Here is a 6,231-nt window from a genome sequence, read left to right as displayed (position 1 = left end):
ATTGCTGATTTATCTGTACTGCAGCCTTAGTGTCAGCCGTTGTGTGGGCCATGTCACCAATGACTGGGGCCAGCTATGGTGCGATGAGGCGAGGCGCTCCAGACATCTTTCAGAATGGTAGCTTGCAGTGACGCAGCGGCGTAGTGGGTAACGTAGTGACGCAGTGACGCAGTGAGTAACGCAGCGACGTAGCTGGTCAGCTAGGCCAGGAATACGACTGCAGGACCTGTGACGTAGTGAAGAGTTGTGCTATCTGGTGCGATCTACCATCTGCACTAACTGTACTTGCGATGCTCACCTGAGAACGCCTAACTAACTTCTTTTGCTGACAGAGCCCCATCATCAGTCTGCTCACTGTGCTGCATGTTTGACCTTGCCGCAGGTCGGCGAGTGGACCCCAGCGGGTCACGTCAACATCACAGACTACGAGGCCTTCTACGACCCAGGCACACTGAACGTCACGCTGGTGGTGACCACCAACCTGGTGAGCGTCCGCCGGTGCACTTCGGGAGCCACGAGACGTGCCAGGCAGATATGTCCAATCTCTTTTACCTCACAGGTGGGCTGTGCTGAAGCTGTGCTCCCTGACAGGAACGGCTAATCAACTGGCAAGGTTATCTGGTATTACCAGCAATGCGAACGTATTTCTTCTGGTGGCTGATGCAGTGGCTTGTGAAGATAGCATTTCAAATTTGTCCGATGTCCACCTGTATCTTCCTGCCCTCTGTGGCACCCACCCAATCCAGCATAGTAATACATAGGCCGATAAAGTCTGCATCTGCTTCAATCTCAGCATCGGGTTACTGCAAAGAAGCTGTTGACTTTCGCACCGACAGCATAGGTGTGTTCTAACAGGAAGTGTTTCAGAATAATCAACAATTTAAACGGTGATGTAAGACTTATGGGTCTGTGCACAAAACGTTCTCCCTGATAGCAAACAATGTGCATATGCGCATACGCTCGTGCTTCTCGTTTCTGGCACCCCAGACGCTATGACCTTGGAGGTAACTTTGTGGGTGTACAAGGTAGGCAGTATTGCACCAAACTTCCCACGACCAGAGGCATGTGACGACAGTCTCAAATCAAGGCCCACGACCAGGGGCATTCGATGACCAAATCAAAGCTCACAACCAGAGGTGTTTGTTGACGGTCTAAAAGCAATGCCCACGACCAGTGGCTGGGCACGACCAGAGTTGACGTCTCAGGTCCAGGCAGCGTAATCCTGAGGTCGTACGGACGAACACTGGCGCACCGACCACTACTATTTCGAATGCTGTGATATGTCGGGCTCGCAGCGTGTTTGCACGTGGCGTTTCGTGTCATTGCTCTGCCTGGCCAGGTCTCGCTCCAAAGTTATATAAAAATGTCACTCACAATTACGTCGCATTTTCAGTTTCAGCTCAGTTGTGCTATGAAATGTCGCGGTAAATCCTAGTTGCGTTTTTTGCCACTTACTCAAATCAAGGTTGATGCTTTTACGGTGTTTTGCGGTGCCGCGCTTGGCAAACAAGGCCTTCTACAAGCGGGTGTGGCCAAGCCAGAAGATGTCTGCCGACCAAACCGCGGCAACATCTGCCGACCGAAGAATGGTGTCAGCCCCTCAGAGGGGGGAGGGAGGTGGAAGAGCAGGGGTATCGGGCGGGCCACCAGCGCCGCCATGGGTTCCAGGACACGCCGTACGTGATGATGCGACCCGGCAAGAACTACACGGGTAACGCCCGCTTCTACGGCTTCTGTATCGATCTCCTGGAGCTGATCGCCGACATGGCCGGGTTCTCGTACATCATGGAGGTGGTGCCCGATCGACGCTACGGCGCGCGCGATCCGGAGACGGGCGAGTGGGACGGCATGGTTCACGAGCTGGTGAAAGGCGTACGTGTGCGCCGCCGGTGCGGCGCTGCAGACCCTGCAGAGTCCTGCAGATGGCGTGTATCATTCGAGTGCACCATGTTTAGCTTCCCTCAATAGCAGGCGCGGCACGTAGCAGAGGTCGTAGAAGCCAAAGGTGTAGGCATCGATCGCAGATGGACTTCTTTCGGGAAATACTGCTTTCTTTCAGCAAAGCCTGGTCACGTTAAGTTTCTTCTGTACTGTTTTCGGTTCCAGGCTGTGTGGGGCTCACGCGGCGGCCTATCGCAAGAGGCACGGTCTCGCCGTTCGTATTCGGGTCGGCGGCGGAGGGAGACAGGCGGTGCACAAGGCGGGCGCGCTGCAGCCTGGCCCGAGATTGGGTGTCGCGCGCCCCCGCGGCGAACCGTGATTTGTTGGACCTGGGGAGGGGACAGTACGTGATCTGGGTGGCAAGGCCGCTCAAGGCTCGGGCGTTTTGCGACAAAAGGTCGCGGATATCGGACCTCTTGCCCTGATGAGCCGCGATTAGGAAGATCTGGAGCGGGTGCCTGCCGAGCCGAGTCGTCCGAGATCAGGGCGTCCCCTGGGAGAGCCGACGAGCCAATCTGGGTGGGACGCTGTCAGGATGACACGCCGCCCTGCGTTTGGTGGCGTGGCGTTCAAATTTGCTTCTGGCTCTGACGTTGTGCCGATTGTATGCAGAACAGCAATGCATAATCTGCGGGAACCATAACACGGTTGAAGTATCAACATAAACGTTTCGTATTCGCATTGTGTGAATGAAATGCCCGAATCATGCCTACGTTAGATTTATAATCATACCTGTAGGCAGTTGGATGATCCACAACCAGTAAGGCGATCAGCGCCAGCTAAGCAGGCTACATTTTCTGTCCTATGACCGGCGCCGAACGTTGCCGTCTTTGGCAGTATTTGGCAGAGGACGGTATTGCAATCTGGTCACGTCCCTCTTTGCCGTCACAATCCTTCGTTCTGGCGCAGTGTCTGGTTGGTCTCGCCCATCCTCTCCTCCAACGTGTTGGGTGATCCAATGAAGACGGGATCCGTCATTCCGTCACTTCTTTGACGGGCCTCTGACCAGCACCGGGCTGAGCCTAGGTCAGGCCGGTGTCTAATCTCGCCCCGGGCTGTGCCGAGGTCAGGCCGGTGTCTGATCTCGCCCCGGCTGTACCGAGGTCAGGCCGGTGCCTGATCTCGCCCCGGGCTGTGCCGAGGTCAGGCTGGTGTCTGAACTCGCCCCGGGCTGTGCCAAGGTCAGATCGGCCTCTGACCTGGCCCCAGGCTGTGCCTAGGTCAGGCCGGTGTCTGATCTCTCCCGGGCTGTACCCGGCCGCTGATCTCGCCCTGGGCTGTGCCAAGGTCAGGTCGGCCGCTGATCTCGCCCTGGGCTGTACCGAGGTCAGGCCGGTGTCTGATCTAGCCCGAGGCTGTGCCAAGGACAGGCCGGTGTCTGATCTCGCCCCGGGCTGTACCGAGGTCGGCCGGTGTCTGATCTCGCCCCGGACTGTGCCCAGGTAGGTCGGTCGGTGTCTGACCTCGCCCCGGGCTGTGCCGAGGTCAGGCCTGTTTCTGATCTCGCTCCGGGCTGTGCCTAGGTCAGACCGGCCGCTGATCTCGGCCCGGGCTGTACCGAGGTCAGACCGGCCGCTGATCTCGGCAGGGCGGGCTGTACCGAGGTCAGGCCTGTTTCTGATCTCACTCCGGGCTGTGCCTAGGTCAGACCAGTCGCTGATGTCGCCCCGGGCTGTGCCGAGGTCAGGCCTGTTTCTGATCTCGCCCCGGGCTGTGCCTAGGTCAGACCAGCCGCTGATGTCGCCTGTCCTGCAGGACCGTCCGTACGTGATGCTTCGCCAGGGGACCAACCTCACCGGCAATGACCGCTTCGAAGGGTTCTGCATTGACCTGCTGCGCTCCGTAGCCAACTTTGTAGGCTTTAACTACCATCATGCTGAACCCGGACGGCATTTACGGCCTGCCTGACCCCGAGACGGGCGAGTGGAACGGCCTCGTGCGTCAGCTGATAGACAAGGTAGCGGCCGACGCCGGCGACGCGGCACGCCCCCCCCCCCCCCCTCCCACAGGGAGACAGGGCCTGGCTGCTGAATGTTCGGTGTTAGTGATGCTCTGCTCAGAGTTGAAATTGACCTGTCGGCTGTTAGACGCGGCATGCCTGCTGTCGCAAGACCTAAGGTTAACCAGGGTGTTCGTTGCATCCCGCCCCCTGCTGCGTACGTGCGGAGGACGTGCTGCATGTGCGTATTGAAGCTGGTCCTAGTGCGGCGCGATGGTTCGACGAGCTGGCGATGCAGTCTCGCTTCCAGGTCCTGCTAAAATAAATACGGATCATATGTTCGAGTTTAGGCCGTCGTGTGCTTCAACCTCGCATTGCTAAAACTACGCCAGCAACGGATAATGGGGCCGGCGATCGGGCAAACGAGAGTTAACAGTGCCGCCTGACGAACCGTTTCATTGTGCAAGTCGTCGAACAGGTTGGGTAACTAAAATGAGCCTTACACTTTGCTTTGTTGCCGAGCCTGCGAGCAACTGCATTCATATTTTCAGTACAATTGTAATATAACGTAACATATGTAACAATGATAATCGCAAGAATATGATAATGCTTCTGACGAAGAACGCTCGTTTTTCATTGCACGAGTATTTGTGCCGCATAGCTTCCACGCCAAACGTTGGTGGCAGCCTATGTATGGCAATCTTTCACCTAGTGGACATGAATGTGATAGCTTTCCCAGTGCATGAATGCTTGTGCGCTTACTCTCCTTTACATCGATTATCAAATATTTTACCCATAGACAGGCACGTGGAGATGCGTTGAAAGAACGCCCGCTCGGCATCTGCGCTGTCATGCTTTTGTGGGACGTTTTTGTCAACTCAAAATAAACCATGCAACTCCAAATTGGACTTAACTTGAGGGCGGTGCTTTTCGTAGCCGTTTATTTAGCAGTTGTTTGCTTCGTTGACCTCACCACCACTAGACGTTGTTAGTGCTGCACTTGGTTGTAGCGTGCGTCGCTCACGTGGGAGCCACGTAAGCCAGGCACGTCACGCCCTCCCCTCTTGAGGTTATGCTATATCTGAACGACCTTCGCAGGAATTCGGTCAAAATTTGTGTGTTAGGAGAAATTGTGGCTACGTGCCTGCTGCTCCACGTGTAATATGTTCCGTGAGGCTGTCGTTACCCTCAGCACTGTTGTAAAAAACGATAATTTTCAAGTTAACACTCCGCTACAACCTGTGCGCAAACTGTAGAATATCAAGTCTGTTCACTACATCTTAAGGCTACTCATCCTTCATGCTCTGCGAGTGTGTGTCTCGTATGGTACAAAGCTGCCATGTCCACAGAAAGCAGACCTGGCAGTGGGCTCCATGTCCATCAACTACGCCAGAGAGAGTGTCATCGACTTCACCAAGCCATTCATGAACCTGGGCATCACCATCTTGTTCAAGGTGAGACGGTAGACGCGAGGGTAGAGAGGTAACACGGCGTGATAGGCATGCTCGGCGAAGGGCCGTGTTGTGTGTTACAGGCCGATGGACGGTCTAATGTCGGAGACTTGCGAGGGCGGCCAGATCAGCGCTCGCCGCTGGTCGCGCTGGTCATGAACGGGTGAGGGCCGGGCTCCCTCCACTGACGGAAAACCAACAGGCTTTGGACGGTCGAATGGGCTGTTTAATATACTTCACACTCGTTTTAGCTGGGGTAAAAAAGAACATTTAAGTGCCAACTTTTCTGCAAGTTGTGTCCTGTCAATAAATGCTCGAGACATTTGCCATAATTGTGAAATGTGATTAGCTTTCGTTTCTCCTACGAAGCAAAACCAAAACAAAATGTCACATAACGCTGAAAGTCATCCTGCCAGCACAATATACCTTAGAGTCGGGGTTAAATACACGAGGCAAACACTGTTATACGATGATTAAAGCATGAAAACAAGGCACAGTCCAGTGCTGGCGGTTCACGCCTGGGCCTGATTTCCTTAAAGATAAATCTAGGTCCGCCTGTAAGATTACACTGCAAGCACGTCTGACGGTCGCAATGGAGCAATCGCCCGCGCTGCTTTCGGGTAAAAACGAGCGGCTTAAGCAATAATGTGCGCTTTTCAGTCTTGGTCTGAACTTTAGCCTGACTCTAGATCGATGATAAATGTCTCAATTTCAATTTCAGTAGCCTTATTGTCTAACCAACCATCTCAAAGTCATATGACTGTCCAACACGTCATTGTCGCATGACATTCTACGATTGCCTAGGAATTTGCCTTCGCTAGCAGCCATGCCCTGTCTTTGACCTCTGATATGTCAGCTACCTTTGGAGGACATTTGATTTTATACCGTAATATCGGCAAT

General features: G+C 54.5%; 1 pseudogene; it reads left to right on the top strand.

The window, feature by feature from the left end:
- LOC119102707 (glutamate receptor ionotropic, kainate 2-like) overlaps positions 1-6,231 on the top strand; it is a 137,342-nt pseudogene that overhangs the window by 105,743 nt on the left and 25,368 nt on the right.

Source organism: Pollicipes pollicipes, unplaced genomic scaffold (genome assembly GCF_011947565.3).
Source record: "Pollicipes pollicipes isolate AB1234 unplaced genomic scaffold, Ppol_2.1 Scaffold_5724;HRSCAF=6776_pilon_pilon_pilon, whole genome shotgun sequence".
Taxonomy (NCBI): domain Eukaryota; kingdom Metazoa; phylum Arthropoda; class Thecostraca; order Pollicipedomorpha; family Pollicipedidae; genus Pollicipes; species Pollicipes pollicipes.
The sequence above is the reverse complement of the archived record's forward strand: the minus strand, read 5'-3'. Positions and strand labels throughout refer to the sequence as shown.